Genomic DNA, 14988 nt, shown 5'->3' with positions numbered 1-14988 from the left:
ATTTGAATCACATTAAACCACGCATTTATAATGTAGTGTTCATTCTAGCACCCGCTATCTTTGAAAACCCATGCAGTTCCTGTTCCCTGCCTGGGGTGTTGCTGTCTATTGTGGTGTTTCTAGCACAGGTCTGGTTTGCATATCAGTGCTGATATACAGACCACACTGTGCTAAAAGCACTACAGCAGACAGCGACACCCCAGGCAGGGAAGAGGAACTGCATGGGTTTTAAAAGATAGCGGGTGCTAGAATGAACACTAATAATGCACTACCAATTCCCTCATTTTACTAAACAGAAAAATAGAAGAGTTTGAATATTCATTGATTAAATTCAAAAATAATAAATTAGCAAGGGATAATTATGATTATAGAAATAATCAAGTACGGTCCTACAACAGAGGAACACAAAATATAGTGAACCCCCCAAACAAAAATTTCTCACCGCATAGAGGAAGAAATCTAGTCCTTAAAAAAGATACCAAAAAAAGAACAACCAGCACCCCTAGAAGAATTCATAATAAATATATGTCTGGAGCAAACCCTAAATTAGAGAAACAACTAGGACATGGTCCAAATATAAATGGAGACACTGCATCTCAACAGATGGAGTATTTCAGCAAGGGAGCAAGACCTAAAAACACTAATTATGTAAGTTCAATTCAAAGAACACAAGAATCTCCCTTACAAGAAAATAATGGCCCTTTTTTAGAGAGAGGATTATATCCCGTCTGGAAAACCCAGAATCGGTATCAAATTTTAAGTCAAGATACCCCAAAAAGGAAAGAACGAGATATAGGGGATCCAGAGGAGGGAGAAAAAAGTCAAAGCAAAAGTTTAAGAAGAGAATAAGAGAAAAGGGAGTCTTTAATTTGTCCAGTAGAACATTAAGCGAAACAGAGAAGGCTGTGATCTCTAAAGGCCTTAAATTTGTGCCATCAAAAAAACCAGACATTTTTGATTTATTTGTAGAATTAAATAGATATACTCGCGATTTATGCCGTACAAGATATTTTACCAATAAAACCCAAAAATTTCAGAAAAATCAAATAGACATTGAGATACAGACCACATTAGACCAAACAGATATGGACATAATTAGGCTATTAGAAGAATTAGAAAAAGAAAACAATTCTGAATACTTGAAAATATTTGAATATGAAAACTATAATAGAGAGAGAACATTACAGAGGAAATCTGAATTTTATCCGATGCAATTTAAAGGAGGATGTATTGAGGCATTTTATTCCCTTACTCTTAAAGATTTCAGTCAGCTCTGTGAGGAAACCAATTCAAAAAATTCTAACCATCCCAAAAAAAGCAATAAAAGCAATTTACACCCCAATGAATATATAGCATTAAGAGCATTAAAAAATGATAGATCGATTATAATTAAAGCCGCCGACAAAGGCGGCGGCATTGTAATACAAAATGTAGAAGATTACTGTACAGAAGCTTACCGTCAGCTAAATAATACAAAATTTTATCAATCCCTAAGGAGGGATCCAACACCTGAATATTGTAAGGAAATCAAAATCTTCTTTGATAGAGCTGTTAAAGAAGAAGCTATATCCAAGAAAGAATATAACTATATATTCATTCCATACCCTAAAATAGCCACTTATTATCATCTCCCTAAGATACACAAGTCCATCACCTCACCCCCTGGTCGTCCTATCATTTCAGGTATTGGGTCACTTACCACTAATTTATCTTCATTTGTAGATTCACACCTTCAAGATTTAGTTACTGCACTCCCCTCTCACATTAAAGACACCACTCATTTTTTGAATTTAATTATGGATATCGAATGGAGTCCAGAATACATCTTAATGACATGTGATGTTGAGTCATTGTACTCTAACATACCTCACGAACAAGGAATAACAGCTGTACAGACATATCTGGACACAGTGGTAAATTTGCAAGAAAAAAGGAAACAATTTATTTTGGACTCCATTCGTTTTATCCTGACACACAATTATTTCACATTTAATGGTGGTTATTATTTACAGTCACTTGGTACCGCCATGGGCACCAGGTTCGCCCCCAGTTTTGCCAACTTATATATGGGCCGCTTCGAAGAAGAATACATCTGGAACGGCCCATATGGGGCGAACCTGGTGTGCTATGGACGGTACATTGATGATTTATTTTTTGTTTGGAGGGGTGGCACTTTATTAGCAGATCAATTTCTTGAATCACTTAATCACAACACATTTGGTTTGAAATTCACTTCTACATATGATTCACACAGTATAAATTTCTTGGATATAACCATAGAAATACAAAACAATAAAATAATTACTACAACTTTTAAAAAAGAAGTAGATAGTGGCAACTATCTGAACTATCAGAGTTGCCACTACAAACCATGGTTGAACAATATCCCATCAAATCAATACTGTAGAATACGTAGGAATTGTACCGAAATAACCTCTTTCAAAAAACAAACTGAAGAACTAGGAGAAAGATTCTGAGAATTGGGATATCCTGAATGGACTATAGAAAAAGCAGAGATGAAATCAATGAATATAGAAAGATCCACTCTCCTGAACACCAAAACAAAATTAAAAACAGAAACTCAGAAACCACCTCTCTTTATATCTAAATTCAACAGTAACTCCAACCAAATAAGACAAATAATTCAGAATAATTATAGGATATTGATGTGTGACAATATTCTAGCACCCCATCTTGAGGAACAACCTAGAGTCATATTCAAAAGAAATAGAACACTTAACCCCTTCCCGACATTTGACGTACATGTACGTCATGGTCGGGAAGTACTTCCCGACATTTGACGTACATGTACGTCATGACTTCTAACTGTCACTGCGTCTAGAGACGCAGTGACAGTTAGGTGATGTCTGCTGTCCCTGACAGCAGACATCCCCCCTCGCCGCCCAGGGGGGGCAGGGGTGCCCCCCCCGGTCGGCGATCGCTGTGATTGGCTGTTCAAATCTGAACAGCCATTCACAGCGTTTCCTGTGTTACCGGCGGCTAAGCCGCTCGGTAACACAGGGATCGGTGGTGATCGGTGCTGTCAAGTACAGCACCGATCACCACCGATGTGCAGCCCCCCCTCGAACCCGCCGGGCACTCACCCGGCAGCAGCAGCAGCTCCCCCGGCTCCCCCGGAGCGTCTGGAGCGCACGCAGCGCTGCCCTCCTCCCCCCTCCCCCCCGCAGCAGCAGCATCATCAAGCTGCAGAAAAAGTTAAAAATTAAATATATGCACTGAAAAAAAAATATATATATATATATATACACACACACATATATATATATATATATATATATATATATATATGTGTGTGTGTATATATATATATGTATATATATGTATATATATATATATATATACACACACACACACACACACACACATATATATATATATATATATATATATATATGTGTGTGTGTGTGTGTGTGTGTGTATATACCGCACCGATTACCACCGATCGCCAGCCCCCCCCCCCCTCCCACCCGGCAGCCCCCCTCCCTCCCACCCACCCGGCTGCCGCAGCGCCAGCACCCCTCCCACCCCCCGCCAGCCGCAGCGCCAGCCCCCCTCCCAAAGCTGGTGACTAAAATGGGGTCACTTGTGGGGGGGTTCCACTGTATTGGTGCTTCGGGGGTCTTGCTAATGCGACATAGCACCCACCATTCATTCCACCACCAAAAATCACTCCTTCCCTTCTGAGTCCTGCCATGCACCCAACTGGTATTTTTTGGTCACACATGAGGCATTGCCGTACTCGAGAGAAATTGGGGCACAGATTTTGGGGTGCTTTGTCTCCTTCATTCCTTGTGAAAATAAAAAATTTTGAGCCAGAACTGCATTTTTCTGTAAAAAATTACATTTTTTTACACAAAAATGCAGATCTGGCTCAAAATTTTTCATTTTCACAAGGAATGAAGGAGACAAAGCACCCCAAAATCTGTGCCCCAATTTCTCCCGAGTACGGCAATGCCTCATGTGTGACCAAAAAATACCAGTTGGGTGCATGGCAGGACTCAGAAGGGAAGGAGTGATTTTTGGATTTTGCAGCACAGATTCTGGTTGAATGACCCCCGAAACACCCATACAGTGGAACCCCCCCACAAGTGACCCCATTTTGCAAACTACACCCTTCAGGGAATTCATCAATGGGTATAGTGTACATTTCAAACCCCCCGGGGTTTCACCAATTTTGATACAACTGAGCTGTGAAAATGAAAAATTAATTTTTTTCATTTTCACTGCCCAGTTGTACCACAATTGGTGAAACCCCTGGGGGTTTGAAATGTACACTATACCCCTAGATGAATTCCCTGAAGGGTGTAGTTTGCAAAATGGGGTCACTTGTGGGGGGGTACCTAACTTTTAGCATCTTATGGTGCCTAGAAACCTACATTGTGCCTAAAAAATAATCTCATAAAAAGGAGGCTCCAAAATCAAGTAGGTGCTCCTTCTATTATGAAGCCTGTGGTTTGGTCACCGTGCACACTAGGGCCACATATAGGATATTTATGAAAACCAAAGAATTGGGGGAATCAATTTTTAGTCACATTTCTCTAGTAAAATCTACTGTGTTCCTTAGAAAAATGTATTAAAATTGCAAATCTGCAAAAAAAATGAAATTTTGAAATTTCACCTACACTTTCTTTTAATTCCTGTGAAACACCTAAAGGGTTAACAAACTTCCAAAATGCTGTTTTGAATACTGTGAGGGGTGCAGTTTTTGAAATGGCATCATTTATGGGGGTGTCTCACATACAAGTCACTCAAAGTCACATCATAACTGACCTGGTCCCTAAAAAAATCAGAGTTTGAAATTTTCTTGAAAATTTGAGAATTTGCTATTCATATTTGAAGCCTCCTAGTGTCCAAAAAAATGAAAAGGAGGTTGAAATAATGATTGCAACATAAAGTAGACATATGGTCTTTGTTAGTTATTAACTATTTTGAGTGGTATGTTTATTTGTCTCACAAGCAGAAAATGTGACATTTTGCAAATTGCAAAATTTTCCATTTTTTCACGACATTTTGGTATTTTTCACAAAAAAACACAGACTGTATCGACCCAAATTTACCACTAACTTGAAGTACAATGTGTCACGAGAAAACAATCTCAAAATCACTGGGATAAGTAAAAGCAAAAAAAAGTTATCCCCACTTAAGTGAAACATGTCAGATTTGAAAAAAATGGCTCTGTCAGGAACGCAAAAACTGGCTCTGTCAGGAAGGGGTTAAGGACATTTTATCCCCTAGTCATTTTGAAAGTGCAGAAAAGGACCAACCCAAAAAGAAAGTGAACTATAAGGGATGTTATCAATGTGGTAGACATAAATGTATAACATGTACATATATTAACTCTAGAAAAAAAATTTTGTCTACGGTATCAGGCAAAACTTATGAAATAAAAAATTACATCAACTGTACCTCCACATACGTGATCTACTTGATTACTTGCAAATGTGGGGTTCAATATGTGGGACGTACCACCCGTACCCTAAACACCAGGTTCCTCGAACATAGGAGAAACATCATTAGGGGAGCCCATAATCATTCCTTATCACGACATGTCAAGGTAGAACATGACAACAATCCTAGAGTCCTTACGATCCAAGGGATAGAACAAATTGAACCCACTTGTAGGGGAGGGGATCGTTTCAATAGATTATGTACTAGAGAGGCCTTTTGGATTTTCTCATTGGGAACCTTATTCCCTGCTGGTTTGAATGATAATATTGAATTAAATGGAATATGAATAACATCTAGGAGGACCGTAGTCATACCTTTAAACAAAACATCTGTTTACTGTCGGCCATATATATGTTTAGTCCTATTTATGTATATTAGTATTACTATATATATATTCTTTTTAATATATTTTTATAAAAAAATTCTTTATATAATTTTTGCTTCTATGTATTTATATTTTATTTAATGTATTAAAATTAATAGTCTAAGTACTGCTATCAACTAGATCAACATTCATAATAGTATTATTCTATCGTATTCTCTTTATACTGATTATTTTCTTTTTTATTAACACTACAAATATCCGTATATTGAAGAAGAATGACATAAATTTAGTTGTAATTAAACCTATAATATGGATAACAATGTAGAAAATATATGTATGCTTCTACATAGAAGCACGACGAATTAATTGATTTTTGTCTTCTTAATAATGTTACCGAATTTTTGGTTCTATATTGTCCGAACAGTAAAACAGAGGTCTGTCTAGCGGTAGCTGTCTCTTCAAATAGTTTCTTGTTGCACAAATCAAAAGACAATATTCATTACTTAATAATAAAAACAAAAATTAAAATGTTAAAGATAAAAATTAATAATGTCCAGTGACGTGTTCGAACCACGGAAGGAGTCTGTGTGCCTTTTGTGAGTCCGGCTCTCTGTCGCTGAGCCAACATAAGGCTACATAAGAATTGATTTGTTTCTAATTGATGAAACACCATTACAACAGAAATAATAAAAAAATACTACGTTCAGTGATGCCAAGTTTTTTAGAAATTGTTAAATAATGTGTAGAGATGTAGCTATATTGATTGAAATCTATTAGCTAAAAACTTTGCTATATACCAATGAAATGTTGAAAATAATTTACAATGGCTATTAGAGAAATAAGAGACCTAAATTGGTCCAATACATCTGAAGTCACACCTGAAGACATAATCAAACGTTAATGAAGTCACAGGTGTATACTAAGAAACACTCCACCTCTATTGGATAAGGTTGCTTTTTAAACAGAGAGATGATACTAGCTCACACACCTTCTGAGGAAACCGTCCGAGACCCATGACGGAGAAACGCGTCAAGGAATGAGCTATATGTTACCCGGGCATCCAGACTAATCCACGCCACCACTCCAAGGTTAACCCGAACTTTGTTAACCCATTCCTACAAGGACTTTAATTGCAGGTTAGGATTGACAGCACCCGCCAAACAACTGACGCGAGGTGCTGAGGGTTCCCCACTGCAGGCGGCCGACATTCTCCTCCTGGCGCAGGCAACATCTATTGCACCGGTTGAGGACCGCAGATTGCAGCTTCCCCCCCCCCTGGGGGACCCATCCAACCTAGCCAACACCATACCAACACGGCAGTTGTGATTTCCAGCGCCCGTCAGGTAACTGAAACGTGATGCTGAGAGTTCCCAAACTGCAGGCGGCATACCATCTTCTCCTACGTGACGTACTTTTACATCTATACTGTCCGAGGACCGCAGATTGCAGACTCCCCCTTGGGAACTTCCAACCTAGCCACCACTTTAATTACCAGGCAAGCTCCAGAGCCTTGTGGAACTACAAGAACATTCATGCCCCAACGTATGGAGTGGTGAGATTAATAATTCTGGATATTTATATCTTTCATCCCTTACTCGATAAGAGACTATACTGAGAAATTCTCAGTCTTGGGACATTAGTCTTGAGATATTGGGGGAAATTTACTAAAGGAAATTTGTAAAAAATAGGTGTATTTGTATCCAGAAATACACTTATTTTTGACATTTACTATCCCGAAAATACGGCAATTTGTATTCGTATTGATAGCACATCAATACAACTACGAATTGCCGTATTTTCGGGATAGTAAATGTCAAAAATAAGTGTATTTCTAAATACAAATACACCTATTTTTTTACAAATTTCCTTTAGTAAATTTCCCCCATTACCTCATTAATATAAGGGATTGATGCCTATTTTTTAGTATAAATTCTGTATATGCAGTTTTAAGTACCTAATATTTTTACCTTAATAAATATGTAAAAAATTTTCATTATGCGCTCTCATTAAATATTATTATATTGTTACTCTATTCTGTTGATTTTTGTTGGGAGCAGCATACAAAGTGCAATCTTACCACTTAAATATCTAAATATTTACATAATAGCAATTGATTTTAATTTATAGTTTGCGCCTGATTTTTGATTGTATAGCAATTCCCTCATGTGTCTGTCACCATAATCTCCAAGAAAATGAGGCAGTGCTTCATTCTAGGAGTCTGATTTGGAAGCTGGCCACCCGGTTCATTAACACCGCAAAGTGACCGTGTGTGATATCTACACCAAAGCACGCCTGGAACAGTGGCAGAGTTCCCCCAAGTGCTGTCACACCACGCCACCGGGAGTTATTGAGGCCAGATCCCCTACACGCTAATACCGGAGAGAAGCACTTACGCGCAGTGTTACCCACACTGTAGCCGCATTGCATCACTCAAGTGGCGTCTCTGGTTGCTAAGGTCCACTTTAAAGACCCTCCACGAAGCGGTGACTATTCAGCCCAAGGACCGGTAATAAACAATTTATTGCTGACATTGTCCGTTAAAGATTGCCGGGCACATTGTCCTTTAAAGATTGCCGGGCACATTGTCCATAATTACTGAATGCTGGATGTGCTTATCATAGCAAAATCTGAGCTTTTATCACCATAAAGGATATCCTTAGCTGGAATTAAATACGTGCATAAGGACATAATATTAAAACCCGGACGTGGGTAGTTGCACTAATAATTTATGGACAGTGTTATGTGCCTTCAAGTGTCTTCACAATTTTCAACGTTTTTTTTCCTCAAAAAAGATAAAGAAAGGAGGAATCTATAATGTTTTTCTAACCACAATGTCAGTATCACAGTATATAAGGAAATTGCATAGATGGGCGTACCCCAACTCACGGTAAGTTGGGTGATGTACAGATACGTAGCGGTTTCTTTATCCTCAAGGTTTTTTTTCTTTCTTTCTTCTCCTTTTTCTTTTCTGCAATATACCTTCTTTTTTCGGAATTATTCTCCACTCAGTGAGGTGATGTATGAAAAAGATGGGGAGTCCGGGTTAGTATATAAGCCGGAAGAATTGTATAACACCCCGTGTGGTTAGAAGAGGAAATGTGATCGTACCTTACTCACCAGAAAGTGGAGCAAGATACTCCTATAAAGGTATCTTTTCTTAATGTGACTGAATACAGTAAATGGTGCGTACCGCACTTACGTGAAGAACTGGTGAGTATATGCCCGTAGCGTGTTCTTGTCTTGATCCTGATATCGTTGTTGAGACAGGTATTTTTTTCTCCGAAGTGATGTGATTAAAGTGAAGAAGAAAAGGTGTTAGTGTCTCAATAATTATAAATGCCAACTATACCTCTATGAACAGGTAAGTATAAAGTGGATGGGGGGTACTAGAAGCGTACCGTGACTCACACTGTGATGTGTGGGAGAATTCACATAAAGGTATCTTTTTAAAGAGGGAAAGATTTCTCCACCTTTAGTGTTGATATATATCAGTGGGTAGAAGGGATGCGTACCAGAAACTTACACCAGTGTAAGCCTTGAACCACCTATAAAGGTTTCTTTTATTTCTCCCCGGATAGTGATCCGTGTGGAATGGTAAATAACAAAACCAATAGCAATAAGTGGTGCGTACCGCACTTACTGAGGAAATGGTTGGTATATGCCCGTAGCGTGTTCTTGCCCTGGTTCCGATGCTGATGTCGGAACCGATGTTTCTCTCACCGCGGATTTAATTGTGAAAAAAAATATATATATAAAGATATAATTAGGGCCAAGAAAATAATAAATTCAAACAATGCCCCTATGGGGGACTGGTGAGTACGGAGTGCCTTTAAGAATTGATGAAGGTACTGATAGCGTACCGTGACTCACACTGTGGTATATCAATAAATTCCCAAAAAGGTATCTTTACACCATCTATAGTGCTCATATAAACCGAAGGATTGAAGATGTGCGTACCCAAACTTACACGAGTGTAAGTGATAAACCACCTATAATGGTTTCTTTTGTCCAGAGGGATGATCCATATATAGCGACAGTATCCAAGATAGATGATTTTCTTAGTAAAAAAGTTCTTTATTATACAATAGCAAAAATCAATAAAAATCCTCCATCCCAACAATGGAAGGATATACAAAAGTCAAAATGATCCCAAAACAGTATCCACAATAGAAAAAAAAAATTAAAAAATAGAAAAAAAAAAATTTGAAATAAATTATGAAGATAAAAATACATACAGTACATCCGAAGTGCATCCAGAAAAAAAGAGAGGTGATGGCTGCTCACTCTCCACAGAACTCGCCGACGCGTTTCGGTGTCAAAGGACACCTTTTTCAAGACCTTGAGGTCTTGAAAAAGGTGTCCTTTGACACCGAAACGCGTCGGCGAGTTCTGTGGAGAGTGAGCAGCCATCACCTCTCTTTTTTTCTGGATGCACTTCGGATGTACTGTATGTATTTTTATCTTCATAATTTTTTTCAAATTTTTTTTTTTCTATTTTTTAATTTTTTTTTTCTATTGTGGATACTGTTTTGGGATCATTTTGACTTTTGTATATCCTTCCATTGTTGGGATGGAGGATTTTTATTGATTTTTGCTATTGTATAATAAAGAACTTTTTTACTAAGAAAATCATCTATCTTGGATACTGTCGCTATATATGGATCATTCCTCTGGACAAAAGAAACCATTATAGGTGGTTTATCACTTACACTCGTGTAAGTTTGGGTATGCACATCTTCAATCCTTCGGTTTATATGAGCACTATAGATGGTGTAAAGATACCTTTTTGGGAATTTATTGATATACCACAGTGTGAGTCACGGTACGCTATCAGTACCTTCATCAATTCTTAAAGGCACTCCGTACTCACCAGTCCCCCATAGGGGCATTGTTTGAAATTATTATTTTCTTGGCCCTAATTATATCTTTATATATATATTTTTTTCACAATTAAATCCGCGGTGAGAGAAACATCGGTTCCGACATCAGCATCGGAACCAGGGCAAGAACACGCTACGGGCATATACCAACCATTTCCTCAGTAAGTGCGGTACGCACCACTTATTGCTATTGGTTTTGTTATTTACCATTCCACACGGATCACTATCCGGGGAGAAATAAAAGAAACCTTTATAGGTGGTTCAAGGCTTACACTGGTGTAAGTTTCTGGTACGCATCCCTTCTACCCACTGATATATATCAACACTAAAGGTGGAGAAATCTTTCCCTCTTTAAAAAGATACCTTTATGTGAATTCTCCCACACATCACAGTGTGAGTCACGGTACGCTTCTAGTACCCCCCATCCACTTTATACTTACCTGTTCATAGAGGTATAGTTGGCATTTATAATTATTGAGACACTAACACCTTTTCTTCTTCACTTTAATCACATCACTTCGGAGAAAAAAATACCTGTCTCAACAACGATATCAGGATCAAGACAAGAACACGCTACGGGCATATACTCACCAGTTCTTCACGTAAGTGCGGTACGCACCATTTACTGTATTCAGTCACATTAAGAAAAGATACCTTTATAGGAGTATCTTGCTCCACTTTCTGGTGAGTAAGGTACGATCACATTTCCTCTTCTAACCACACGGGGTGTTATACAATTCTTCCGGCTTATATACTAACCCGGACTCCCCATCTTTTTCATACATCACCTCACTGAGTGGAGAATAATTCCGAAAAAAGAAGGTATATTGCAGAAAAGAAAAGAAAAAGGAGAAGAAAGAAAAAAAACCTTGAGGATAAAGAAACCGCTACGTATCTGTACATCACCCAACTTACCGTGAGTTGGGGTACGCCCATCTATGCAATTTCCTTATATACTGTGATACTGACATTGTGGTTAGAAAAACATTATTGATTCCTCCTTTCTTTATCTTTTTTGAGGAAAAAAAACGTTGAAAATTGTGAAGACACTTGAAGAGTTGTAATATCTTTTGCGCCAGAGACTTGGAAATTCCCATTGTTTGTGTATTGTGTGAATTAGTGGGTTATTGGGTGATAACCAGGGAAAAGTACAGACCTCCCGGCAGCAGTGCGCCAGTTCAGGTCATATCTTAAATCTTTGTTTACAGTGTTATGTGCCTATTTTAGGCTGACATTTAAGTGCTGTTATTTTGTTTTCTATATTTAATTTGTTGTTTATCACCTTATTTTTATTTTTTCTTTATGTTTTTTTGTTTTTATTTTATGTACATCCTTACTCTGATTTACTATTGTGCACATGCACAGTATCATTTGAATTTGTGTTTTGTGTACCCAATAAATGTTACAAAATGTAATTGATTTCAACAGTTATCTTAGTGTTTCCCTTCAGTGCCCCATGCTACTTGTTTTTTTTGTGGTAAATTGTGGAGGTTGGCAACCCTCCAGCACGGTGGCAGCAGAGGTTGCACTGCCCAGTACACACTACATTATTCCCTAGCGCCACAGACACCTGTTGTTGTTTTTACTGTAGTGCTTCATTCTAGATTTGATTGGATGCAGGCACTATGAAGAATGTCTATACAACCAGTTTAATGCTGTGAACACACGGGGTAATATGATTGCTGGGGATATATTGCTAGCAATATATCCCCACCAATCATATTGCTCAGTGTCTCCTTTTCATCAGCGATGAAAAGGAGACACTGCTACGGGGCGGAGGGGGAGCGCAGCAGCAGCAGACGCTGCTGCTATTACTTTGATGGGAGGAGGGAGGGAGCAGCAGCACGGGGCTGGGGAGATCAACGCTGATCTCCCCGGCGCTGACTTCCCGGCACAGCGATCGCCGGGGAAAGCCGCTGGATCACAAACATATTATTGCAATATGGTTCTTATATTGTCACCGTTGAGATCAGACCATAACCATGTTTAGTGTTCATGCTAGCACCCGCTATCTTTGAAAACCCATGCAGTTCCTGTTCCCTGCCTGGGGTGTCGCTGTCTGCTGTGGTGTTTCTAGCACTGGTCTGGTTTGCATATCAGTGCTGATATACAGACCACACTGTGCTAGAAGCACTAAAGCAGACAGCGAAACCCCAGGCAGGGAAGAGGAACTGCATGGGTTTTCAAAGATAGCGGGTGATAGAATGAACACTACATGTTTATTGGGTCCACCCATTAAACTTGAGAAAAGATGATGTGGAAATATTAAACTCACTATGTCAACTAAGTTAATAAGCCTCTCAATATCAAAATCTATTTCTGCCATGCTTCTAAAATTAATTCTCCCTACTGCTTTATGCATGGAACAGTTGTGGAATAGCTAATATGAATACACCACTACTGTACACTGTTCAGTGACTGGGTGCTGGGTGAATTTGGGGGTGGGATTAGCTATAATGTCAAGGTGGGGGGCAGGGGATAGCTACAAACAGCACACACTTTCTTTCACACACACACTCACACACACTAACATGTTAGCATGGCCAGGCAGCAGGCCTTTTCATTGGATAGATCCCGCTGCTACACAAGGGCCGGGCTGTGTGAAAGGTCACGATCGGCTGTAGTATTCATTACAATCTCAGCACTTAAAAACGCTGTACAGGAGTTTGCCGTGCCAGTCAATCCCAGACAGCGTGAAATTAGTCTTACAGTTGAGTACAGTAGGACAAGTACAGGGTACATAAACATGGCTGCATCAGCAGGCGACACTGAAATAAGTATCGGGGTCAGAAAAATGCAGGATTTGGTGCCATTAAATATAGAATCAAGTAAGAAAAGAAAAAGCACATGAGGGAAGCGGGCCCTGCTTGTTTGAGCTTATGTTCTGCACAATCATTTTGCAAAACATATGAGTAAAACATTGGTTTGGACATTGTCAGCCAGGGAAAGGACCTTAATGATAATCGTACACAGCCTGAAAATGGCTGGGGTTGTTTGGTTATCAAACTTTTCTGGTCCACCTTTCTTTTAGCCAACTTCATTCTATCATCAGCTTTTGGGGGATATCCGATTAGTCGCTATAATTTTTCTCCTGAAAAACAAACAAAACTTTCTTTCGATCCAATTAGAGCCTTTTTACAGGAGAAAAATTTCCTGTTTTCTTGTGATAACAAGTTAATCTCCACTCTGAGGGCTGCTTATTTACATTTTGATATGAGCGGCAGGTCTGCACAAATCAGTTGGGGAAAGGCAGGCACCAGGGCAGGAAAGATGTGGAAAGTTAGGCTGCCAGACAGGCTAGCAGTACAGCAGGCATTGTGGGATAAGTGCTGCATTTGCGTTAATAGGATAGCCCCTGGTGAATCCATTAGCATCTGTAAAATTACCACGGCTTATTGCATACCCCCAATGTCTCAATGTGTTCATTCTAGAACCTTTCAGTTCACCTGTACTGTTCCTTTTTTCCTGACTGGGGTGTTGTCTGCTGTGGTGTGTCTAGCAGTCTGGTCTGTATCTCACATTAACTTCCCTTGCTATTGGTTGTAGTTAGCTTTGAGATGGTGGTATGAAAAAGAAGGGAATATACACAATGGTGTAGTACAGTGGTAGCCAACCCTAGCCCTCGAGAGCTACCAACAGTTCACATTTTCCAGACAACCTAGCTGCTGCACAGCTGCACTAATTTATCATTGACACATTTTAAAAGATACACAGATGGAGCTAATTAGCTCACTTGTGATTCTGTGACAAAACCTGCAAAACATGCACTGTTGGTAGCTCTCGAGGACTAGGGTTGGCTACCCCAGGTGTAGTACGTCTACAACAGCAGTTTACACAACTTTAGGTACAATTCTAGGGTTCAGTCTAGGGGCTCCTTCACCCTTTCTCCCAATATATTAATATGGTCGTACTGTACTCACGTCCATGAGTGAATTAGTGCCCATAAAGTTATCTTTACATCAATAGAGAAACATTCCCCAACTCACGTGAGTTGAGGTACAAAGTTGTGTGAACTGCAGTTGTAAACATACCTGTATTACACCATTGTGTATATTCCATTATTTTTCATACCACCATCTTTATGAGGACGCTGGCTTGACACTGACCACAGAAAACACCTTGGAGATTGATCTACTAACTACAACCAATAACAAGGGGAGTTATTGGGATTATGTTTATTCATTGGTAGCACTTTGGTGTGTTCATCTATTCCTACCCACATCACTTTGGCCCTTATTCTGATCTAAGCGGTAACGGCCGCTTGCGGCCGTTCCGCCGATGTTTTCGCTCTGCGCATGTGGGCACTCTGCGCAT

The 14988-nt window shown here is 39.3% G+C and overlaps 1 protein-coding gene across 5 annotated transcripts in view; it reads right to left on the bottom strand.

The window, feature by feature from the left end:
• The window catches only part of NKIRAS2 (NFKB inhibitor interacting Ras like 2), a 35979-nt gene that overhangs the window by 5548 nt on the left and 15443 nt on the right, over positions 1-14988 (bottom strand). The gene's annotated exons all lie outside the window — the stretch shown is intronic.

Source organism: Crinia signifera, chromosome 6 (genome assembly GCF_055691185.1).
Source record: "Crinia signifera chromosome 6, ASM5569118v1, whole genome shotgun sequence".
NCBI lineage: Eukaryota > Metazoa > Chordata > Amphibia > Anura > Myobatrachidae > Crinia > Crinia signifera.
The sequence above is the reverse complement of the archived record's forward strand: the minus strand, read 5'-3'. Positions and strand labels throughout refer to the sequence as shown.